This window comes from Anser brachyrhynchus, assembly GCF_964034855.1.
Source record: "Anser brachyrhynchus genome assembly, chromosome: 4".
NCBI lineage: Eukaryota > Metazoa > Chordata > Aves > Anseriformes > Anatidae > Anser > Anser brachyrhynchus.
The window spans coordinates 39065906-39092690 of record NC_137698.1 but is presented as its reverse complement, the minus strand read 5'-3'; the positions used below and the strand labels follow the sequence as shown (position 1 = coordinate 39092690).

Genomic DNA, 26785 nt, shown 5'->3' with positions numbered 1-26785 from the left:
AGTGCCCTTTCAAAACAAATCTCCCCAACATCCTCATTTTCAGCAGACTTCAGATGTTGAAGATGAAGTGACAGTGACTATTACTTCTCCCCACTCCCCTACGTTTTTTTTCTCCCTGCAGGGAAATCTCCCAGAAACATATTTCTTGCTGTTTGCATTGTGACTGCTTAGCGTATCAGATCCACTTGGCATTTGGAACCTGCATGCTGTGAACGGTCACTCATCACTAGTTCAAAGGGGTTTAAAATGCCATTTGGGATAATTAATTACAGGCAATAGAGATGCTATAATAATACCTATGAAAACATTTCATATCCAAAGACCCTACCTGCTGAGGCTGTTCAAGTACAGAACGTGGCTGCCGTTCAGTCTTTGGTGTATTTAAACACATCATAACGATCATAAGCACACAGAGCTAATCTCATTTTTTTAAATAATAAAATGGAAAAAAAAAAATCTTGCTGTAGGCTTAGTTCTACTGAACTACATAAAGACAGCGTATATCTTTTATAGGTACAGGATTTAATACACCGCATTTTTATTGCTCAAAGTTTCAGAAATACCTTTGTTTATTCACTGCCTACTCCTCTCTACCAGATTGAATTAGGTCCACTAAAACTGTCACAGAGTTTTCTGGCAAATTATAACAGGCATTTTCATTAATATATGTATATATACCTTTTCGTATGTATGCAGGTTTAGAAATGTGACTATGCTCAGCCCCCAAGGAAAGCATAATGCAAAAGCTCAACATAACCTCAAATAAAGATCGGTGAGCTTTGATAGGCTCTGTTGCTGATTTCTGTTTGTTTTAAATGCTATCATGAAGCAAGAGTGGAATACGTTTGTCACAGTGGAAAATGGAAAAACACAGTTTATCTTTGTTTTTTGCAAATTGTTCATCTTAACATAGCTGTACTCAAAACATAACCTTTACTACAGCTTCAGCAGTAGCATATAAGCACTATTGGTATCTGTGAATAGCAAGGAATAGGAAAAGCAAGTGCGACTAAGTTATCAGCTGATACAGGTTTACCACCAGATTAAGAAACCAGCTCCTGTTTTGATATGACTGGTCAAACATTCACTTCAAACAGAAAAAAAATCCTTAAAAAAAATGACTGACCAAGTTGGAGCCTCAATACACACATTTTCAAACCCCTTTCAGATCTGTATTCTATCCTCAGAAACATTCTAATTTAACACAACATCTGACCAAAACCAATGACATTTAGAACTTGTTCCTAACAAAATTTAAAATGGAAATAGAGGGACAGACTACCCACTTCAGCCATTCCATCCAGTTTTGCATGTTATGCTGTAAACACCCACGCACGTCAGCGCCCACAGAGCAGCTGCTTGCTCTGTACCAAAGGCCTGACTCTGCAAAGCCATGATGCAGGTGCTTGGAGGACCCCACGGGGCTACTGGAAATTTGCTGCTTCGCCTTATTTCAGCAGATCTCATCCAGAGGTTGAAGGGCTCCATCCCGCCTTGATTCCAGATTGATCAACCCAAGCAAAGTCAAAATTTAGTTAAAGCAAAAGCAACGTGTACCTTTTTCTTTATGGTTGGTTCTCCTTCAGATCACTGAGAATTCAGAGTCTGGGACCTGGCCAACCTCACTCGAGAACCCTTCCCCATACCAAAATGCTTATACTACAGTTTCTTCTTGTCTTTTAAGGTCACAGGTTGCAAACAGACATAAGCAAAGGTGCACATACTCCCATATGTAAATATTTCCTGAACATCTTGTCTTCCAGCGTGAAACCGGATTGTTTCAATTACTGCAAGCACTGCCATAAGACAATTTCTGTAAACATGTTCAATACCTCAGCATTATTTATCTAAAATACTGAAAATAGCAATACAGGCTCTCACCTGTAAGATCCGGGACAATGAAAAGGAGAATCTTGCTCCTAAAAAATCAACTCTAGGCTGATGGCTATCAAGAATAACCACAACCAAAAGGGAAAAAAAAACCAAACAAACAAAAAAAAAAACACCTGGACATCATCTTCACCCAGAAAATGGAGTGCTCTCAGCTGGGCTAGCTCTAGGTGGTGATGACTCAGTTTTACCTGAAGGTAACAGATGAGATCAAACCTTCTGATTCTTGGCATGTAGTAGGATGGGCCTGGCAGCCCCATACAGCAGCAGATCCTTCAGCCCACTGCATGGCGGCCTCCCAGAATCCTCATCCCCAAGCCTGTCTTTGGGAAGGCCTTATCCAGCCTGGTCTACCTTCTCCTTCGCTTTTCTTGCACAGATTCAGCATCACAAATGTCTCAAGAACAGCTAAGCTCATTTTTTTTTTCATTACAGGCACCACTATAAACTTGTAAAGCTAGCACTAAAAAAAAAAAAAAATACCTTTTGGGGTCTTTATACAGAGATAGCAGTGTAAGTCTTAAGCCGAGCAAGCTTCAGCGTACATTTCAAAACACACCATTCTCTTTGAGAAGGACTGGTTAGTGTGAAAAGGGGAGGAATAAGAGCTGAAAGCAGCGCGCAAGCAATTAAAGGCATTGTTTGGAAGAGGAAGGAATGAATGCAGGGGGGCACACTTCACTCAGCAAGTCCCAGCTGATTCCAGAGAGTGTGGCAGAGAGGTGCTGCCTTGATTTAAGTGCTATAACCAATATCCCCCAAGTGTTATGGGAGACTTATAAGTGTGCTCTAACTCAGGTCTAGCTGCAATACCACCCTTGAAAACTGGTATGTGGACAAAGTTCAAATGATCGCTCTCTTCAGAATTTAACTTTTTTCTTTTTTTTTTTTTTATTTTGCCAAAGGAGATAGCAAAAGTGTACCTAGGCAGATAATAGCAAGAAAGTGGGAAAAAAGTCACCCTACAGAAAGCTCTGAATGAATCCTGAGGCTTTCCTGCCATTTTTGCTTTGTCTTTCAGTTCAGAAATATTTTCGCGCTGTCCGCTTCTTCTGTTTTATGATTTCTCTGATCCCAAAACTGAGATAAAGATATCCTGGGAAAGGGAATGGAGTTTGCCACTCACGGTTGCCCCATATTACAGTGTAAAGCTCCCTCAGTAGTTTCAATTTAATTATTTGTGATTCATGGCCCAAAACATAAATCCCCACCCAATCCTTTTTTCTATGGAGGATTAAACCTTTAATGGGATGATTTCACTGATCTGGTACACCTCTCCACCAACCAAGTGAAGACAATTCCATTCCAAAGTAGGTTTTTAAACATAGGTTTAACATAGGTTTGGACAGTTCATGTTAAAAAGGTCTTTCTTTCAGGAACCCCACAATTTCTTTCTTTCTTATTTTGTGTAGATACAAACTAGCTTAAGGAAAAAGCTCATCCAAGACTATATTAAATTGGACAAAGAAAACATGGCATTGTAATAAAAATATGACTGGAAACCCAGAGACATAAATTATATACATCATTTCTCATCTGACTGGACAAGTTGTGTTAAATTCTGAGTTCCAAGTGAAAATATTTCCTTGTACCAGTGCTATATGCATTGCTCATCAATGCTTATAGTCCTCTGAGATTCCAAAATAAAAGACATCACACAAGCTACAAAGGTCACCTACTCATATGTTTTTCTGTTTTACTTTGCTGGCTTAACTGGTGATAAATGTTCATTGATTGTTCTGTATGAGATAAGCATTAAAGCTCTTATACAGCTGTGAGATGTGTTCTACTTCTCACTTCCAGACCTCGCACCTTTAATTTCTAAGTGAGTTTACTTTTCCCTTATGTAACACACCAGGTATTTTCTGAAACGCACTCTGGATCAGTTCTGACTTGTTTCTCTTATTTCTTAATAAGAAATAAGAATCTCCCCTCTTATTTCTCAAGTGGACTAAATGCATCCATTTTCTTGATTTTGTAACACACTGAGCTCGGATGCAATCAGAGGAATACAACAGGCTAGTGGAAGAACTATGTACATAGCCTATATCTCCTAATGATTAATGATAAAATGCACATAACAGAGATACTGGGATCCAGGTTATCAAAAAGATTTTTCTACAAAAAGGAACAAAACAAGAGCTGCTCAAAAAAGAACATTTTCCCCTGGTTTTAAAATGTTGCTCTGAGAGTTGACAAAAACTCCCAAAGGAAGTAGTCAGTAATTCCACAGAGAAGGCACTTAAAAGATTTGAGTAACAAAACAACTGAAAAGTTTTAACAGGTCTCTAAGGCTGAACAATTCGTTCCCACCAGGAGATTTCTCTGTGGAAGTCCATCTTATATTACATGTGATGAAACACCCACAGAGCAAGTAATAAGTGTCTCTGAAATCAATCAAACGCAATTATTTTACTGCAGCTATTTTTTATTGTAGTTTCTACAGATTACAATATTTTATTAGTGACTATAGACTTGTTTTATACAACAATTTTGCCTCACAAAGACTTGGCCTTCTATTCTATTGTTATTTTGTGTTTTGCACTTTTACCGCGTTGCAGAATTGCAGGAGCGAGGCCCTGGAGGAAGCCATATGGTTAATCCATTTTTGCTTTCTGTATCACAGAAGATGTGTCACTAAATTCTTCTCTCTAATCTCAGCTAATCTTTTCCAGTTATTTTAATTTTAGATTTATACAGAAGAGTAGAAAGGAGAAAAGCACTTTGTTGCAAAAGGCACCGGGAAAACAATCTCTTACTGCAGCACTAACACAATGCCCATTCTTACAAAAAAAGACCTGAGGTCCACCAGGTCTGATGTGTGAGAAGCTCCCGTGTGGGGGACAGATCATGCATACAGAATGAGTAAAACAAATGATGACAACTGAGTATTTCCCCATCAGGTTTGCTCCCATTCCCTTTATTCCTCCTAAACAAAGGAAGCAAGTGTTCTCACAAAGCTTATGGATTGTGAGGAAATAGCTGATTTTCTTCATTGTACATCACTATCACCTCCAGGGACACAACTGAAATTCGTTTTCCTTCCATACATGCTTACCCTTAGGCAACACCTGTTTCTCAACTTCATCAATTTTCATGTCATTTCATAAATGGCAAAGGAACACAAAAGGAAAGAAGGTAAAACTTCTAAGGAGGTCTAACTCACTTGTTAACAAACTTGTGAAAATTGGCAATAACACATCCACCAGCTGCCTCACAGAAGACCTTTCCCAAAAGCTAAGTAACAAGCTAAGCAAAAAAACTTCGGGGTTCTCCACACCTCTCCTCACACCTGGTTACACAGCCATTAACCCACGCTCCATTAGTTTCTCTAGCTGATGAAGAGAACCTGAGCTGCTGCTGAGAGCCCCAGGCCCTGGCCTGGGTCTGCAGCACCCTGTATTTGATTCAGCACCTGCCTGCCCAGCTATAAATCAAGAACACCCCCAGTGTAACAGAAGAAAGGAAAATCAGATCCAGGTACTTCTGAAGAGGTCTGAAAGAGCTTTTCTTGAAGTCTCTTCTGCACAAAGCTGTTTACAGCTGGAGGTCACCTGCTGCAGACTAATTGCAGCTCTATTTCACGAGCATTAACTACTTACCAATCACTGTGCAGCAGCACCAATGAACTATAAATATTTTGGGTTGCCCTTTTAATCGCTTCTCATCACTCATCATTAGTTGCTGGCTTCACCGCAAATTTCATCATCTATCCAGGGTGGTAATCACGCGCTTCTGTGCTAATGGTAAAAGATACCAAAACGGTGACAATGTTTTCTCAAACTAGGAACAAAGAATCATAACTACCTCCGTTTTTTTCCTGAAAAACTCTTTCACTCAATCCACCACAGTTTTTCTTGCATGTTCCTTTATACTATATCTAATACTCAGAGCAACTTTCTTCAGCTTTATTCAGCTGATGGCAGAGAAAACTACAAACATTGGAAAATACCTCGGCACATATCTTAAACCAGAAAACCTTCAGGCCTAACAAAAACATGCAACAATTTTTCATCATAGTACCTCTTTTATCCTTCTATCACTCCTACATAATGTTTTAAGGGGGGAAAACAGAAATGTCTTTCATATCCCTAAATGAAAATCTTTTGAAGAGCTGTATCCTCTTAGCAATATTCCATGGCCATTTTTTAAAAAACAGCCACACGGAAAGGCTGCAAACATTTAATCCAAAATGTTACATTTCTACACTTAAAGATAGACAAAGAAAGAAAGTTCTCTTGCTTTTGAAGTTATGCTACTCAGAGGAGATGAGTGCATTTATATGCCAGGTTTCTGGGCATTCACTAGGAGTTCTTCACAGAGATAGCATAAGCAAAGGTGAGAAGATACAATGGTGATCTAACAGTGCCAGTGAGCAAAACCTCTTCGGTCCAAGGTCAATGAAAATCTAGCATCACTGGGGACAGCCCAGTAATCATGTATTAACAGAAATTAACAGTCCATCAAAAGAGAGGCAATACTCTCTGGGGTTTATTGATCATAACTACACATCGACAGTCAGATCAGGTACCCGTCAAGCCCGGCACAGTTAGCTGACTGCCTAGCCATCCACTGTCAAACCTAACTTTTCCCTGAGTAATTTTTGTGCCAGAAAGGGGTGAAACCAACCTGAAACACCACAGAAAGTCTGTTCCAGTTTCCCAGCTCAGAGGATGAAAAAGTTACTTTCTGTAATTAAGGCCACAGCCTCAAATAAGGTGAATAATACTTTTTTCTATCCCCTGATCTGTTCTTTCTTAGCGTACCAGCTGGTTCTGTTTTGCCCAGGAAAAAAAAAAAAAAGTTACTTTTTCTTTTACAGTGAATTCTAATTTAAGTCTGAGAAATGAACTTTAATATATAGACTGGGAAGCAGATAAAGATAATTGCCACTTTAGTTGCGTGTGATTAGAACAACTCAAATCGCTTACAGCTAATTCATTCTCCCAACTTCCACTCTGTTTCGCTAATCTTCTCAGAGTGTGCCATCCCATGCATAGGAAAGACCTTCATGGGGTCCTAGATGCTAAGCTAAAATCAGAATGTAATAACAAATATTTAAATACAACATCTTAAATTTATAATCCCTCTACCTTTATGTCAATTATGTCCCTACAGATGGTTTCTTCACAGCCCTCTAAACTTGTGTAATCCTTTTCCTCATACATAAATCCTTCCACTCTGTTTGTCATGTAGATGCTCTAGGACACATGCTCTACAATTTTAGTACATCTTTCTTCAAAATAGAGTGAACTAAGTTGGGCAATAAATGTCAGATGAAGACAAAATGAGTTCTGTGAAGTGACAGCATAACACTGTTAGACTTACAGCCCACTTTATGCAAGCCAACATCTTATTAAACTTTATTACTGCTGCTCACTGGTCAAGGAATTTAAATAACGTGTGTATTAATACACCTCGATCAATTTCTTCTTAAGCATGTATGAACATATTTGAAATTCTGTGAATTCAAGCCACAGACCATCCATCACATTCTCCTTTTAAGAGCTGGATGCATCATAATACAACCGTAACAGGACTGTAAAAAGCAGCAACAAAAGATGAACATTTGTGTGGATACAGAATTATTTCAACCCATAACAATAGGAACACAGTTAACTACCAATTGATTCCCCTCTGCTAAGTATAATTGTTCCCCCTCCTTACCAGTTTGCTTCAGTGAAAATGCTGCTTATGTTATGCTTTTGAACACATTTTTGGAAGGGTAAGGAAAGGACAACTTCGGGAAATTACAAGATTTTTGTTCTGCATGACAGAATTATGACAGAGTGTGAATTTGCATAAAGTCCACTTTCCTTCAGAGGAATTTAATTTCTCTGCAGAGGTTTATACTCCTTAGGAATTCAGAGACTGGATTTGCTTGGCTTTGTGCAACACTCACCATCTGGCTTCCTGTGTCACTTCCATAGAAAAGTTTACTTTCCTGTCAATTCTGTGTATTTGAGATGGTTTTAATCTTCCTTCTGAGATCTTAGAAATGGCTCCACAGAGTCTGGCACGTAGCAGCATTTAGAGAACTTTGCTGAGTGAAAATTAGTCATTTATTGTGCTGTGTGCCAGCTGTACTTTTGCCTGTTGTGTCTGTTTTCCTAACTGCAGAGAGACCATTGAATAAAAGAACACAAGCATGAAAAACCCCTCTGTTCTTCACACACTGTGGACTGTGAGTGGGCTTGGAGACCCACCAGGATCTCATAGTTGCTTGCTTTCTACTATCTATTGAAAGGATAAGGTAAATCTTCAATACACAAAGTTGCTAAGGTGTCATTTATATTTTTGCCAGCATATCTACAAACACACACACACCGAAAAGAAAGGTAAAATTTTTAAAATGTCAGCCTCCATATGATAGCAACTACACATGCAGCTTGTAGTCCGTTCCACAGTAACGGGGAGGAAATACTTCTCCCCCATCTGACTGTTCGTTTATTCCACACTCAAATCCAGGCTGCTTCCAGCCCTGCTGAGCCACTTTCTATTCCCCTTTCCTCAGTTTTCCTTGCACACCCTCTCTATTACGAAGCTTATTCTTTACATTCTCTCTAAGCCCACTTGCAATGGGAACAACTTTTCTTACTTCACTCCATGAATAAATCAAGAAAAGAAGAGAAAAGGGAAAAAAAAAAAAGTGAAATGTGAAACAACAGGGGAGATGGTTAGAAATATGTCTATCTACAGACAAAGAGGTAGAGGCCAAGCTAGCAGCAAAGTTGCCAGGATGCTGAATGGAGCATCACTACTGGTAGAGGTAGGAAGGTGCAGCGCTGTGGGAGAGGATGAGGATCCACATCTGTGTGCTGTGTTTGGCAGACACATTTCAGGTTCCCTCCACTGCCCTGAAAATTTTCCTCTCTCTTCCACTGACAAAAGAAAAACATCTCATGAAAAAGCAGAAAACCCGTGAAACGGTGCCCCTAAGCCCTGTTCCTAGAGCACGTGGCCACGTACCTCAGGAGGAGCGGCATGTTTGCTCACACAGAGCTCCGCAGGCTCTCCGTGGGCAGCCAACCCCCAGGTGAGAGTGGCAGCAGGAGACAGCTCTGCAAAGAGTCATGCGTCTGACAGAAATCTCTAAGCATGTTGTTTAACTGACCTGGGGAAGTAGACAGCCTGCCTAAAGCTCCTGACCCCAAGTTACTCAAGGCTGCTGGCTGTATGTGCCTCTACAAGCACTTGTATATGAAACTCTCCCCTTGTGTGGGCTGAAATAAAAGATCGGCAAAGCCCCGCTGGAATGGCGGCCTCTGACTCACACCGAGCAAACACGGAGGTGGATTTGGGTGCAGCAGGTTACTGCCGTACCTGAGGCCTGAAGCTGCACTTGTTTATTTGTTTACTGGTGGGCCTTAAGCTGGAGTTTGTGCTCATTGCCATGCAAATGGCAGCTGCTGGGGCGGCGTGAATCAGCTCGGCGGCTCTTCCTCCTACAGGTCTGCGCGTCATGCTGCTTACCACCCCCACCCCTGTCCTCACTGGCAGACATTGTTTTCTCCATAAACACAGAGACACATGCTAGATGTAATGAAAATAAAGGGCATTTGACACCCGTGGTCTAACACCAGGCAGCCTGGAACACCGACACAGGGCTAGGCTGAGCCACGCGAGGTCATAACGCTCAGCCAAGCGCTCGCATTACATGCAGGACAGCAAAGTAAGTAAGTTGTAAGTACGTTGACATCAAGTAAGATGTTGAGGAAGCAAGGAGGAGCAAGTTGAGAGTCTGTGGGTGAGAATTAAGGGGCAGGCTGGCTTAGGGGATACTGTTGTGGGTGTCTATTACAGGCCACCAGATCAGGATGAGGAAGTTGACGAGGCCTTCTATAGGCAGCTGATTGTAGCCTCACAAACACAGGCCCTGATTATTGTGAGGGATTTTAACTGCCCTGACATTTGCTGGAAGGCCTACTCAGCCAGCCAGGAGGTTCCTTCAGTGTATTGATGATAACTTCCTGATGCAAATGGTGGACGTGCCAACTAGGAGAGGGGCGCTGCTGGATCCTGTCCTCCCTAACCAGGAGGGGCTGGTTGAAGTGGTGGAGGCTGAGGGCAGCCTTGGTTGCAGCGACCATGAGATGGTGGAGTTTAGGATCTCATGTGGCAGGAACAGAGTACCGAGCAGAATTGCAGCCCTGGACTTCAGTAGCTATTTTCACAAGGTTAACTCACCCTACAGGATGTCAAAATAATCATCAGAAATGCATAGGAATATGAACATCCATAACAAAATCTAGTGCATACCCCAAACTGGGACCATTTCCACCACTGAGTGACAAATATAACCAGTTGATCACAGGTTATTGGGAGGCCAGTCAAAATGCAGGTGGCATATATTTAGGATACTTTTCACACAAGTTTCACAGACTTGGAAAATAAAATGCCTTTTCTGCATGTTCAGTACATAGAAGGAATTTCCTTGCTCATTTGTATGAGTACCAAACAAGCATCTGTATCCCCTGAACCAATTAGTATATACACATACATGTTTAAATAAAAAATACAGTAAAGGAGAAGTCATGCAGACAGTTTAAAATCCTCCTATCCTGCCATCTGACTCACTCAGAGTGTCCTATGGATAGCTGCTCATAAACCACATTCTTTATCCATCTACCAAAAGCTACTGGTGTCTGGACAAGAACACAGTATTTGTTCATGCGGGTCTTCACTCCTAAAAGGAATTTCTATCTGATTTCTATCTAATTCAGCTTCATGATTCAGATTCCACAGAAGTCTTCTGGTGTCCCTTGTGTTCACTTTCACAAACATACCTAATACAGTTTTCACACCCTTCTCCACCTTGCTCCTAAGGAGGAAGGGGAATCAAAGCACTTAAATCCTTCTCTCACAGTGATAGCACCTTGCACTGTTCTGGCAGCTGCCCAACCATGAAGTATTTGTGTTAAATAGCATCCATGAAGTAAGCACCCTACGGTAAGATCTGCCATTTTCACCAGCAGATGAAGAGCTCCTGCAGCTAACATTTCTGGCTTTGTTTCCTGCTCATAAGTTTTCCAATGTTCCTACCTGCATTTTGTCAACTCCCCTGCTACATGAAAGAGATTGTACAAGATGTGACTGATTTTCATCATGGAAGAGAAGCCTGAGTCACCTTTCTGCTCCAACCGCGCTGCCTGGGGTTTTGCAGATTGTAGAACCAGCAAGCTGTCTTCTTCAGGTCCACTGTCTGTCTAGCCCTTTCTAAAGTCTAAGTTTTAACTTTACATTTATTCTACAAATAGATTCACATGCTAGACTGTATGTTATTTATGTTCAAGAGTAACTACCTCATTCTTCCAAATTTAAAACAGCTCTTAGAGAGCTCAGGTAGCAGTTTGCTGCAAGGAGGGATAACTGAACTTCACCTTCACCCTAAACATAACACTATTTCATGAAATCTCCTTTCAAACACACCAACTTTAAACAATACGTTCATATAGGCAGGAATATATATGCATACACATCTCAAGTCTTATATTTGTGTGTGACATACATGATATACATACGCAGTGCTTAATCCACCTCTGGACCTGTTTTTCTGAAGCTCCTTTGTGTGGGGTCTTCTAGCTCTGCATTCAAATATCAAAAAAGGGGCAAGGTTTCAGAAGCTCCCTTTGCAATGGCTGTTAGCTGTGGCAGGTGAGCAACCATCAGGGACTGTAAATTGTCAGTAGAAGCAGGCAGGTGGCACAGCGCTTTTGAAAAATCATGTATTTAAATAGGGGCTAGGGCAGTATTCACAGCACCTAATTTTAGGTACTTAACTTCTGTTTCCAAGTTTGGCAGCTTTCTTCTTTTCTTTTGTTACCACCAAATAGAAATAGCTCCTAAATAAGGAGGTTTAGACATTAGAAATATATAAAATCATATAGTGTGAACAACCCTCCTTCTTTTCTTCTTCCAGCTCTCCCCTCCTCCCAGACAGTACAATGTAAGTTCTTATTAAAACCAGTGTCAGATGGATATATTTCATATACAGACACACAATTGCTGTACGTATACACACACACAGAAGGAAGGGAGCTGTCTGTAATTTGCCATTGCTTTGTTTAGTCTTGGGCACCAAAGCAATGGATAAAACAGAATTACCTTGGCACCCCAGGTACCATTGATCAGAGAAATGTGAAAGTATATCCCTGCTGGGTTGTGCGATTTCTGCATTTTGATGTCTCTTCAGCCTGTTCTCCTGAGCAAGTGGAGCAAGGAGAATACAAATGTCAACAAGTTACTGCATTTTACTTGTTCCCTTTTTTAATTAATCCCTTTTTAGCTTTGTGAGTTTCAAGTAATTGCAAGAAGATGGTGGTACTTTTGTGGCGCAAAAGTCAAAAAATGTTTTGTTTGGATTCCACTGGGAAGGCCTACGCTTCTCTGTCTATCGAGGTCCTTGTTTAACTTCCCGTCTTTACACAGGATCTGACGGCATCTGGGACACACAGAGGGATACTTCATATTTAAATTCTGGGGAGAGACAGCATCATCCTAATATCAGATATCACAGCTTTTTGGTACAATCCAGTTGCAGCTTCCTTTTCTTAACATGATATTAAGCCTTACACACAAATTAGCAAAATTATTTGATGGATATTTTTTACCTTTTTTCCCCAAAGTAATTCCTTCTTTCTTCTTTCTCCTCATGGAAAAATTGTACAGGAAATAAATAAATTCTATTGGTCTTTCTGTAGAATTTAACTGAAATTTGTATTCTTCCTACAAAAATCTGTAAAATTTCTTTCAGTTGAAACAGTGTATGCTGTTGTTTCCTTCATGTGTTTTTTAGACCTAGGTCCATGGAATGACAGTATGCTTCCGTACAAATGATATTTTTTCTTTATTAAGCTTCACATAAATCTGGCTCAGAAACAGATTTCCATGAATTTATTCTTGGGTTTAGTCATTATTTATCTTAATAGTTATGAAAAGATACCTGTCCTCTATTTGACCACAAAAGGCAGACGATAAAACAATTCAAGTGCTGTACCCCTGAGCTGAAGATAAAATGCTCAAGGAGACACTTCTATTGCTGTTTCCAACTTTTCCCTCTGCCAGAGGACCCAACAGCATTGAACCATCCTTGGGAAGGATTAAGCCAACCTGGACTGCGGTGAGCTCAGACAACTATTTCACATATCAAAGACCTGTATTTTGATCAGCAGCTTAAATGACATCTTGGGAAATGACAATCTGTTGACCAACTACTAAAATCAGAGAAAAAATGGAAAAAAAAATAAAAATAAAAATCCTATGCTGTCTAAATTAATCCTTCCTATTTTTCTAAAAAGAACAAACCTTCTGGAGACAAAAACTGTCCTTTCCCAGTTCAGCCAGTTCCTTCACAGCTAATGCCAGCTGGGGACCTGACATTCAAAGAAGTGAGGAAAAAAATATCCTCACATCATCAGATATGAGGGATTTCCAGCTGAAACAACAATTTCTTCATAGATTACAGATCTTGGAAGAATAATAATGTGAATTGTATTTGTACAGCAGTTGTCTCTGAACACCTTACCACACATTCCAGCAAAAGAGTAAGCAAAAAATAGCTATCCAAGTATGATTTAAAATCTTGGACCAATCTGGGTTCCCAGAGTTTGACAAATAAGTCCATGAACAGAGAACATAAATACTAAAGCCTGGGCACTCCAAATCAGTCCTTATTCCTTGGAGCTGTGCAATAAAGACAGACCTTTAATGCCTTTAACAATATGCAATGACATTTGAAATTGAGTATCACCTTTCTATCCATTCGCTTATTACGCAGGAGGTTCTTATGGCAATAGTGCTACCTTCGCAAATGCCTAGAAAGCTCCCACATTGCTGAGAGATTAACCTTCATCAATACAGGCTTTAGGGACAGGAAATCTAGTTTGATGTATGCTTTCCTTTCTATTCTAATTAAGGGGAACGGAGAGAGAGAGAGGCGTTACTGGTTCCCAGAGGGCTCTGGGGTTTAGCCCCTACCTATCTGTAGCTCAGAGACCTCCTACCTGCCTGCTGGTTTTCTGAGCACAGGAGACTGAGCAGAGAAGCCAAGAGACAGGAGAATTTAACAGCAAATACTTCTTTACTTGAACCTTTGTATTTTAAACAATGCCTGATGTTCAATATCCACACACATGGTTATTCTAGAAGCAGAGCAATTAGCTTTGATCTTTGCATACAGCCACATGGGGAAAACCATAAAAAAGGGAACTACATCTTTTTTCCTGTTTTCATATCCATGAAACATAATGCAATGATACGAGTGATGTTTTAGTCTATTAATAAAAAACACATGAAAAGCCTAAGGAAAAAATACTTTACATGATACTATTTCACTTTAAAAAAAACAAAAAACCCTGATAAATGCTAATGTTAAATACTGTCATAAGACCTACTTGAGGATTTAACCTCAAATGTTTGATAATATTTATGTTTGTACTTAAAAAAATAAGAAAAAGCAACACCATACCATTGCAGCATTCTCCGCGATAAAGGATTTGTTCCAGAACTAGTACAGAAACAGAAATGCTTGATGGAACTGAGCTGAACTCCTGTATGCAGTATCTATCGCCCTGTTCATACAAGTAAATTCTCGTTATATTACAGACTTTGCCACAGAATAAATGTAAGCATTCCTTGTAAGTATGTGTGTTTCACAGGTGAGAAAATAGTGTAACAAATTCACCAGAAGATACTATTTACATAAAGTCTTTCACATGCAAAGTCTTCTTAATTCTTGCATTACTCTTATTTCTAAGGTCTACAGGATTTTACCTTCAATGAATGGATTTTCCAAGCCAGCTGTGGTCACATCACAAAGTTGTTCTGAGAACACTATTAAAATCTGCTGCTGCTGCGTGGTTGTTAATAAAGGCAAGTTATCTTTACTTACTGTATGCAAGCAATGCCATGCAGACAGCAGGATCTGCCATGCCACCTACCCATCTACCTATTCCAGGATGAAGACACAGGATTCAGCTGCGGAGGTCCATCCTGCCAGGGAAATGCTTCTCTTGATATCTGTGGCTGAGTGAAAGGAATGGCCACCCATACTGGGAGGTTATCTACTCGTTTCTCAGCAACGCAGGCTATAGCCGCACAGGCTATAGCTCAAGTGCAGCTGAAATCTGTGGCCAACTCCATTTTAAAAAGAAAAGCCAAGTCATGCGACCTCAGACTTTTGTGCTAGCAACCCCATTTCTGGATGCAGGTTCCACTTTTGTTGGATTTGCAGTTCCAAGCTGCTGGATTTGCTGCAGCTTCTCAACTGTAACAACGCATTTGAGGGTCACAGCCTCGGATCTGCACTAAACTAGGTAATGAAGGAACTTGACTTCTCACACGTCAACTCCTCTATGGGGAAAAAATAAAAACACACTAGTTTCTACATCATTTCTTCATTTTATGCAAATTATCATCAGTTACTTCATCACTCGTTCAAAGAGACACCATTTTACTGGAATTGGGCTGCCATATGCAGCATAAAGGCATCTTTAGCGCATAAAGGACAAAGAAAATCCCCTCTGCAGATCTGCTATCAGCACCTCTAAAACAAACTAGCAGATGGAAAGTGTAGCAGTCTCTCCTTTGCTGAGCCAGTCACTGCTGCGCTATTGGAAGTCCTCTAATCAGATTTGTTCATATTCTTTCCAGGACTGCTGAGTCTTGTCAGCAAAAAAATGTCCAGAAAATGCTAACATTCAGCATTTTACAGTCAATTTGGTGTTTTCATTTGAACTACCTTTTGCAACCCATGTACCTTCCACCAGAATGGTGGGGGGGGGCTAGGGGGCGGGGAGAACAAAAGAAAAAAACATACTGACTAACCTTGAAAATAAATTCGTTAAGTTTTAAAAACACCTAAGAACTCCTGAGGTTGGGAAGCAGCAAAAAAGCTCGTACATATAGTCTGACCTTACATATGCTTTGAGACAGACGTCTGCTTTGTAAGTTAAGGACTAACAACAACAGAAAAGGCTGGATGCTGGCAAAGCTGTGCAAGAGTTAAGGGCCTTGCACAGTTGGGCCAGGCAGGTTCCTCACAGCCATCATATGAAAGCCTCAGCCACCAGGCCACACAGGCTACTCTAATTTCAGTAAGAGAATAAAGGGGAGAAATAAACATACGAGTGAAAGAGGTTGTTAAAATTAACCAGGGCGTTTTGAACCAAACACATCATGTGAAGCAAAACAAAAGAGATGAAGCTCTACAGGCCTTTCTCTCCATCCTGTGTTTTTTATGAATCACGTCATCAACTTTTTAAGGTAATAATCACTGAACACAAAATACTGTAAGAAGGAACGTGTAGTAGCTAGGTAGTATTGATTGGGTACTTGACAGGAAATACAGAAATGCATGCACCAAGACCTATATTTATGAAAAGGTTCGTTACATACTCATTTAGTAGAATTATAAATGCCAATGTCCTAATAATCCACCCAGCTTACTTTTATCCAAGAAGCAGTTGTCTAACCTCTGTCATTCTATTTTTCAGATAGCTACAGAAATAAAAACCTCCACCTCTCCATTTTATTTTTCTGTTTAATACTGGAAAGAAAGACAAGATTTTTTTTTTTTTGCTAGTGCATAATATGAGAAAACCATGAATATTTCTTCATTTTCCATTTATTATTTATCCTTACATTCTTCCCAGGGATGTCCTTCTTCTCCTGACACAATATGCTACTGATGCTGCATGCAGTGCATAACATCTGAAAGGTACTGCAGGGTTTAAAAATATTCTTATCAATATATGTTTTTTTGGCATCAGGCTCTAATCCTTGTAATTTTTACTACCTCTGGAATAACAACTTTTCCAGGTGAAGAGATGCATTATTATCTAAATCACAGTAATGTCAAACAAAAGTATATGCCACTAGTGCCATGAGGAAGATTAAAAAAATTAGTAAAAGAATGTATATTATTTGAACCAGAAAAAGCCTTGCAATAAATAAAAGACAGGTTTCATTTACAAAAACAAGTTTTTGGTTAAAAAAAAGAAAAAACTTTCAGAATCTCTCGTATACGACGGTATACGGCCTGTGGATTCCTTTCTCTTACTGCCTGCTATTTCCTGGACTGTTTACACCGTGTGTGCTTCAACTGCTGCCTACGTTTGGATGAAATACACAGCAAGAATTCCCATATCGTTCTCTTTTCCCTCTTGCCACCTGTCACAGGCTTCCTCCTACACACAAAGTACCATTAGTATCCAAGTATGCTTGCTAATTTCCTGTCAGGCAGCTCCTGGGATTTACTTGAGAGTTAGAAGGAGGAGGAGGAGGAGTAAAGAGCTGCTTGTTTTCCAAGCTGCTTTTCATCCAGGCTATTTTCCCCATAGGAAATTATGCCTACTGGACTATCTAATTGGACCCTCTCTCCAAATGTAATGTGGTAAAATATAAAATATTACAATTTAATACAGTAATAGTAACTAGCAGCAAGTGAAATTAGCTGCTGCCCATTTGGCATCGACTGCCAAATGCATGGCCTGCCCTGCGATCAGCTCACCACAGAGGAAGACTTGAGGCTGCTTTGATGGTGTTGCTGTCCGGCCAGATGTGGTTCACCAGCTCTCATATCATTCAGAAAGGCTTGGAGCTAAAACCCAGGGCCTGTTCCCCATTGAAAGCAGGGAAAAAATCATTTAAAATAATAATAGAACAAAGAAACAAAAAACCAAAGGTCATGCAAGACAGGTTAAACAAAACCCTATGAAGCCAAAGCCTTTAAAATTGGTGGTGTTGAGGGGGACAACGTTACAAACTGACCAGAGCCCTGCACAGTATCAGCTGCCAAAGGCCGAGAACAGGAAGGCTTCAGTCACTTGCCACTCCAAGGAGGTCTACTGAAACTGAACAAGACAAATCATACAGGGAAATGAACCTAGATTCCTTACAAAGCATAAAGTAACTTAATCTGTTTTAAAAATCACATGGAAAAGCTCCCCATCCATTCCCAGAGTAGGAATCAGTGGTTTTGATTGATTTATTCATTTTCCATATATCATTTTTAAAAGTGCTGTGAAACCACAGCCAAGGTGATGCCACTGGTTAACTATGTCTATGCAGAACTTAGGAGATAAAATGATTCCAACATCAATCTCTTTTTCCAGTTTCTTGCTGAAAAACACAGCAATAAATTGCAGACAGTTCACTGCAAGGCTAAGATGTAATGTTGTAAAAACTTCTATAAAGCTTCAGTACCAAATTTAACTCCAGTGATAGGCTGTATCACAGGGTCCTATTGCTGTGGCAGGAGATGGCTTTGGTAAATGGTAGCAGCAAATCAATTAAAAGTTGCGGTAAATAGCACAATCCCTTAAAAGCCTCCACTGTACCAACATGGTAATGCTCAATGTTCTATTTGGAAATAGGATGCGAACACCCCGCGAGTGCATTTTCAAGGTTTGCTTAAGGATAAAACATAACTGTGTGGTAACTATAGCCGAGGAGGTTTAAGGAAGCTTCACGGAGGCTTTGTCGTAAGAATGTTTACAGCACTGCTGTGACATTACAACTCTCTGCTCTTCCGTGTACAAGTCCTCACGCTAATAAGGACCCATTCTTTGGCACACGATGAAATACCAACTGCCCATCTGGAAGCCCGTGCCCGCTGTGAAGGGGAGGCATTGCGTGTTCGGTGGAAGCGCCAGAGCCCCTGAGGCAGCAGACAGGAGCTGGGGAGCACGAGCAGGAGAAGCAGAGGTGGGGCAAGGGCCAGATCCTGGCTCTAGGGCAGCACTGCCGTGCCGCAGGCCACTGCCCCAAAGAGCCAGTGCTGCCCTGGGTTGCGGATGGCAGTCCCAGCACAGAGCCACTGTGCTGTGGTTCACACAGAACCTGAAAGATGCAGGACACAATTTCTGTACTTTAATCTTAGGCGAAAATCGGGGGTGAAATGTTAACACCGTTAATCTGAGATTAGCATACACGTATATGATGTTTTCCAAGTAAAGGCAAGAGTATAATTATGTGTGATATTTGCAGTTTGGATGTTAGAGAGCTACCACCTTATTAACGAAGACAATTTATAAACCTTTGGAAACAAAGAAAACCAAAGAAAAACAAAGTGATCTCAGCATTTTCAGAGACAGGTCTTTGAGCTGCAGACGGTTACACAGAGCTCAGTATCGACAAACCCCACACTAAGCCCCTATGAACACTCCTAAAAACAAACAAACAAACTTTACAGCCTGCACCATCAGAGGACTCCTGCTCCCAGCTAATGTAAGCCCGCTATTTGCTCCAGAGTCTACTACAAACGAGCACAACTGAAAAGATGAAAAGAACTCCGGATAACATTTCATCATCTTTCATCTAGATGTGGAAAATTATGGCCAGCTAATATTCATGAAATGAATCGTGTTCCCCCTCAGTACAGGGCCTCTTCTATAAATAAAGAATAAACAATATCTGATCCTGGCAAGAACGCGTGCCCCACACCGTACCCCGTAGAGCGCCCCCTGGTCTTTCAGTTCTGCAGACAGAAGGCGTGTTCTCCTGCATGCTGGAAATAGCCCACGTGCAGGACCAAGTGCAAATACATTAAAGGCTCTGGCAGCCCATCTGCAGATCTCTCCTCTACTGAACAGCACAACAAAACAATAAAACACATTTCCCTCTTTATCATGAGCATCAGCCCCGCTGGAATTTAATGCACTCATCCCTTTATGCATTACAAAGTTTACTCCCAGCTTCGGTGGAACAGATGGGGACAATACAGAATTAAACAGAGGGAGAAAACACAGAGATGACCACAGGCTAACAAGGCATATGCAAGCATGCACACGTATATATTTTATAACCTCAGTACATCCCACACTGCCAATTACTCATTTAAGGATTTGGCAGCAAAATCACCAGTTACAATGACCACTTTTTTATTGCGTTCATTTTTAAGTTTAATATATCTTTTTCACAGAAGTGTGAGCAATTTAAAGACCCAAAATTCCATCACGCTGCAATGGAAACCATTTTTGTGTGCATCTATGCAACCCCAAGAGCAGTACAACCCCAAGAGCAATTGGAGCCTTTGTGTACAGCTACAGTAGATCTAAATATATACTCACACCCTTTCTGGCAATTTTTCTGTGACAGAAATTTAGGTCATAGGCTTACCCGTTTTAGATTAACAGCTTCTGTCCAGCTCCTTACAGAGCTACCAAGGATCCAAGGGCACCGCGTTGAAGACTGTGTCATTTTAAAATGATTTTAGCGTAAAGACTAAAACATTAAAATTGAGAGCTCCTGCTTGTGCTTCTAAAAGTGGCCATCGCACATAACACTTATATATTAAAAATACACTCTGGCACTAACAAGCAGAGAATTAGGAATAGCAAAATTGGTACACAAGTAAGACTGGGGAGGGAAGTAAGCCATTAATGTGGGGTTTGGGTGTTTTGATGTTTTTGGTTTGCTTAAAACAGCAAGGCAAGAAATAATACTGATACATTTGTTAAGATTGGGTTTTTGTGGTTTTTTTTTTTTTTTTTTTTCTGAACAGAACTCTGTTACGTGTACATGTACAATGGTGGGACATACGGTAGCAAGGACATCATCTTTCTCCTCCTAGGGAAATATACCTGTTAGATACAGACACATGCACCCAACTCACATGCAATTATGTCTGCCACTGCCCTGCTACTTGTAGGCTTGCCTGATGCAACCCCAAGAATTGTGGCTATCGTGTCCTTCCCTGCTGCTCAGACTAGCGTTCGGCAGCATCTCATCAGCAGTGAACTCACACCACCACCAAAAGCTCTCTCCTCCCCGTGACAAGGCTGCCCTGAAGGATCCCAAAGCACGTGCAGGACTCCCCCAAGGTCTCCACATTAATTCTCACCTGAAGGGCACCAAAGGACTCAAACCACGGGGAGAAGAGAAGGGCACCTGCATGAACAGCTCTCTTGTGAACCCCTAAAGCTATGGAAAATGCCAGAATATTTTATAGCTAACGAAATTACATCTTTTCATTTTTTTTCTCCCTAATGTAAAGGCATTCCACAAACAGAAGAGAGAGCAAACAGCATAAAGCTGAACACATTCTGCTTTGAACTTCATGGGCATTTCTTGTAGAAACAGCCACCCTACACAATCCAAAACCTTATAAAATCTTAATTGGGCAAAAATTAATTAAATGCATCAACTAAGCACATGAATAGTCATGTGTTCTGTACACAAACTAGAATAAGCATATACAAATTATGTTAACTCTATATACTCTAGATGTTCACAAAATTTCTATATGTAATTATCAACTTTGTCATGCTAAATGTGATATAAATTCCATTTTATCTAAAATGCATCACAAAAGCCATGTTTCTGCGCCACAGTATAAAATTATACAGGTTACATTTTGCTTTCCTTGCATTTCATTCTGGAAATAATTTGAGATTCTACAGTAAAATGATGTAATGCAACAAGTTTTTACCTCTTAAAAGTGTCACACAGTTAGAGAGATCAGAGCTCTAGAGGCAAACTTTTCAAACGCATTTACAATTATTAGCTTATCACTTTTTAGGACCTCCAAATTCATACCTGTCACAAATACACTTTGAAACAATAGCAATATCCTCCCCTTTCCTTTTCAAATGCTAAAGTGATGCTTTATAAAACCTTTTTGTTCTGCTCAAAAAGAAATCAAAGTAAATAAGGAGAAATGTGTAGGTCTTGCACTGCACTGGTAGCAGGACTGAACTTGTTAATTTGATGAATTGTCAAAGTTAGGCTATAAAGTGCAGAAAGTGTCTGTGGCGTACATAAGAGGAGTTCTGGAGTTTACAACTTCCCACTACCACTTACTTTGAAAATTCACAGTCAGCAGTAACTTCCACGCCAGAAAGCTAAAACTCACATTATTGTTTTTCATAGTCAAAGGAGGCGATAATGCGACTGCTCTTAAACAAGGCTACTTCTCTTTCCATTCACAATTCCTACAGAAGCCCAGACAAATTATGTTTTCCATACTATCCTATAAAGGCACAATCCCAACCCGCTCTTGTAGCCATACAAATCCAAACAAGTGTTTTATTTAAACATATGCCTCTTCTCATGATCAGGATCCTACACATAGGAAACTTGACATTCATTTTGGTATACTCACATTTTTACAGCTGCTATAGATGGGCAGTTACTTTGAGCTAATATGTCATGTTGAGTAGTCTACACTTTTAGGCTCATTTACCTAAATAAATGCAGAATGTGGCATGGTCCAGTCACAAGTTTGCTCCCAAAATGTCCAGGAATGTCAAATCCTGCCAGACTCCTTTTTTCCTTACCCTGCAGTGGACAGTTTTCTAAACAATTCTAATTGATTCCCATCTGCATTGAGCACAAGTATTTGACTACTTCTCTATAGACAGATAGCTGGCAATAAAAATGAAGCCCGTTTCTCCTTTCCCTCCTGTATTTTCTTTAATCACCGCCATGACCCATCTAGCTTTATCCTGATCTTCTTATAAAGAACACCTTTGAGAGCAGCTCCCAAAATCTACCCGCACATTTTGGGGTAACCAAAGGGGGCCTGCTTTTATTTCTATTCTGTCAGTGTGTAGTGCAGCAGTCCTTACTACCTGTTGCTTCTATCAGCAATCCTCAAAAACCACAAACACCAACTTTTCTGCGTTTAAACGCAACTTATGTACCTCATCTCGCTGGTAATCTGTAAACAGACAAACTTGCAGGTTAGCTGGCTACATGAATTTCCCCATTACCATCTTCCCTGTGAATCAAACTGAGATTCAGAGATTAAGCATTACAAAACCCAGGTCCTGTAAGGACACCTGGGTGTGCCTATCATACCCAGCCGCACGGCACAGCCATGAGGCACCTATACAGCACCAGGAGTCTGTCAGCTACGCCATGTGTACGTCCCTGGCTCCCCCCAAGAAAGATTAAAACTGGGGTTCAGGGCTTCTCCTGGGCTCAAAAGAGTGCCCTGGCATGTGCTGTCAAAGGTAACAAGTGGTGAGCACCTGAAAATAGAAGAAAAGTGGGAAGGATAAGTGTGTCTTTAGAAAAAAATTAAGGTCATGGAACTTAAATATTTTTTCCAACAAGCAACAATTTGTGCACTGGCAATACAATGGTGCAGGTATTGAGCCACATTAAGAATGGGCCTTCAGGGCACCTCTTCTCTGCCTGTCTTCTGATGGAAATCAATGTGATATATACACAGTGCACAAGTTGAATTGCATCCTCCATTTTGTGAGGCAGCAAATACCTTCTTCATTGATTTCATCTCATCTTTGCTTTTTCATTTGTTAGAAAACAAGGGCAGTTGCATGTTCCAGCCCCTGAGAACATTATGCTGCCACAAAGATACAAGAATCAGGTATAAGCAGCTTGAATCCCTAGACATCTGGAGCCTTCTTTCTGCTCAAGTAAAGACAAGTGAAATAAGATTGAGCTGCATTGCCTGCTGCATGGCACATGCAGTGATGCGAGATTATCACTTCAGAGCCCTATTTTTGTCAGCTTTAGCTGAACTCTAGTGTTATTTGCTTATACATCGTGTTCTATGTACAGTGCTTGAGAATGAGTGCGTGAGAATGATTTAATGCGCAAGCATTATTAATAGTATCTGGAGGCAGTTCTTTTTGCCTTAAAGAGTAATAAATGGGTGCTGGACTCGTTGGGGGAATTCTGATCTCAATCCAGCAAAGCATCTTAAGAGGTTGAGGCTTCTCATATGCTTAAAGCTGAGCATATGCGAAAATATTTTGCCAGGCTGCAGCTTTTAATAGCTCCACATACGCTTATAATTAACACTCGGTGATTATTTTTCATTATTGGATTTTTGTGAAAACTGCAGGAGACCTGACAGACCTGTCATCGTCTGCAGTCACTCAACAAAAAAAATGAGGCAAGCCCATATTAGTGACATTTAAGTCCATTTGAGTCTGGTAACAGCAGAAATCCGAGCTGTAAAGGAGACAATTTTACAGTGCCTGCTCAATGAAACAACACATAGTCGTGGTGGTGATCAGAATAGCTAACTACAGCAAGAGAGTCACCTTGCTAAATAGCTGGATGCTACCCAGTACTAAAATTGCCAGGGCTTTCACTTATTTACTTAGCTGGCGATCACTGATGGGATTTGTCCTTTGAAGTTTTATGCAAGTTTGACTTGAAGTTGTATGTATAGGTGCCCTGAAATGGGAGCCCAGGAAGGACAAATGGTATGTGCCTCCTGCTTCCCTGGGAGAGGGGGAGATGCCTAGGGAAACCCGACCAACTCCCTCCATCTGAAACTAATTTTTACCTTTCTCTCTCTTCTTTCACAATGGTTATATACACACACTCTGCAGCTGGAAATGGGACTGCAACGCCCATAGGAATTCATCTCCTCCACTCAATCTAGCCAGCAGAGGTGACAGAGGAAGCAAAGGACTTCTGCACAACTTTATAAAGGAAGAATGTGCCCAGGCTTCCCAATGTTTCCCCAGAAGCATACAAGTTGCTGGCATGCAGGTCACCCCATCTTTGCTGCAGCTATTAGAGGTACTGATCATGGCAAAACAAGCAACACCCCACAAGTCAGCCACCTTCTGAACTAAGGTCTCGGACGAAAGACTGCTGCAAAAAGAGACTCCTCCTTTGCACAGCCCCATGGTTACGTTCCACTGTTAGACATGGGGAGGAGCTGGGATAGTGCTGTGGCACAGGGAGCACACATGGGGAGACCGAGTTTACCACCTTCACTGCAAACAATAGCCATGAAAACACATGCACGCCTTTTGTTTTACAGTGCAAGCTGGGAACATCCATCTGTATATTAACCCTCTTCTCTTACATCCTGCCTACCATGCCACACTAGCTTTCAGTGCATGCATATTGTTTAAAAATAAGCAATTCCATCCAAAGCAGTTCTTATTACCAAAATTATTCGAGTTCTGTTAAGCTACATTCCTCTCTCTCATTCGTACAGAAAGAGGGATCAGCACAGATGGAAAACTGGTGCGAGCACGTGGTAGGGCACAGATAAGAAGGAAAAAGAAGGCTTTCGAGGGAAGAGAGCTCTCTACCCCCATCTCTTGATCAATATGGGGAGAGACGTAACAAAGGCATGCAGCAAAAGTTTTGCTACCTGCTTCCATTACCAGCTCTCTGACGAGGACAAAAAAAAGTTTAATTTCTAGTTAAATACGGGGTAGCTGAATCTTGTCCTAATTGAACATCTAAAGGTCCACACAACTTACTGTTCTGTGAGCCACCACATAACAACCCAGAGGGCAGGATGGTGGAACTGAAATCACATCAAAACCAGAGGGGAAAGGGGGGCCGATGGCCAGGAAGGAGGCTCTGGGTCTGCTGGAGACTTCTGTATGGGTTGATTTCCTACCACGGTGTGATCACAGAATTTATTAGATATTGTTTTCCTATAGTTCAGGAGCAGGAATGGAAAGACGCCTTATTCCATACGCCAAGGGAAGAGTTTCTAGAAGCTAGTACTTTTAATGCCATCAACATCCTGGAATCAGATTGCACAAATGTACGTTCCCCTCAGAATTACCACATCATTGAGACCAAATTATATGATTTCATTACCTGTATATCAACCTGAGTGAAGACAGGTGTAAATCCCGGTTTCCATCGTTGGGTTTACCTGTAGTGCAGCATTCCCGACTCGGGAATCCTGATCCTCTCTAAACACCGCAGACAGAAGGTGCCAGCTCCAACAGCAAAACCTGCCCAAAGAAAATATTGCCCTAGCCTAATGTTTTGATTCCAGGCCATTACAAGTGACAAATTACAGTCAGAAACAAGATTTTGGAAAACAATGTGTGTGTATACTTTTAACCTTACAAGTCTGAGCAGAAACGAGTGTTTTACTGGCCAAAATAGACAGGGACTGTCTGAATATAATAAAAGGTGCATCTCATCTTATGCCTCACTCCCCGAATCTCACTTAATAACAAAGATAAATACTGAGGTGTGATATACCCAAGTTAAAAATAGAGTACTGCAATCTATAGGACTTTGTTCTCAAAAGCACAAAAAAAAAAAAAAAAAAGCTTTTCAGTTCATGAAGCCAAGACAGAAGAAAAAAACAGTAACAGCATGGGATGCTGGTCATCTTTCAGTGGAGAAGTTTATTTTCAAATGCTCTAATATACGTAGACATTCAGGAATCCAGGGAAGGAGTCCAAATAAACACATCCTGACTGAAAAACTAAACCAAAAACTTTGGATGCACAGGGAAAATATATTGAACTGATAGAGAAACACTCAAATTATGTGGTCATGCATAAACCCCTCCAAGGCTCTGTTTCATCTTTTGATGGTTGTAGGCCTTTTAGCAGGGCTCCATCTCACATTAATACCAAATCTAGGCCCTTTGTTGTTTTAAGAACGGCTTCTTGGTGCCAACCAGCTAGAGATGTCCAGCTCTCTAAGGAAAAAGACATCTTAATCGTCAGTCAACTCTGATCTCCGTCTTATTGACATGCAGAAAAAGAAACCCTCGCTTTTAATAATAGGGCTTCCTTTCATGCAAAGATAGCGGAGGCTTTCAAAAGATAAATAATTCATGGTCTTCCAAGCTCTGAGAATAAATTTGTTCCTTTCCTGTTTTGCTTTCCTTCAGGATATGACATCTTAGGCAAGCAGGGGGAAGGAGACTGCTCTTTGCTTCTAAGGATATAAACACACTCAATGTTTCATTCCCCACTGCTACAAAACTATAAGATCAATAGACAAGCGCTGAAAAGCTTTTCCCACCAGGCAGAGACTGTGCCATCTAAATAGTCTCTCAAAAGATATAATCTCACAAGCAGCAGCAACAAAGGACCATCCGACGCACGGCTAGGGAGCATGCTCGGGATAATCTCACATGGGGGACAGCTCCACAATAAGGCATCAAGTTAATTAAGCTTGATCATATCAGTGACTGGTG

General features: G+C 40.8%; 1 long non-coding RNA gene across 16 annotated transcripts in view; it reads right to left on the bottom strand.

The window, feature by feature from the left end:
- LOC308194881 overlaps positions 1-26785 on the bottom strand; it is a 188401-nt gene that overhangs the window by 35944 nt on the left and 125672 nt on the right. The window contains exon 1 of one of the 16 annotated variants that reach the window (XR_013950975.1): positions 1882-2003. The exons of 12 other annotated variants lie outside the window; for them this stretch is intronic. This is a non-coding gene — a long non-coding RNA (uncharacterized lncRNA). Of the gene's footprint in view, positions 1-1557; positions 1697-1881; positions 2004-26785 lie in introns of those variants that run through there. 3 more of the 16 variants (XR_013950976.1, XR_013950977.1, XR_013950978.1) reach the window with 3 other exon arrangements.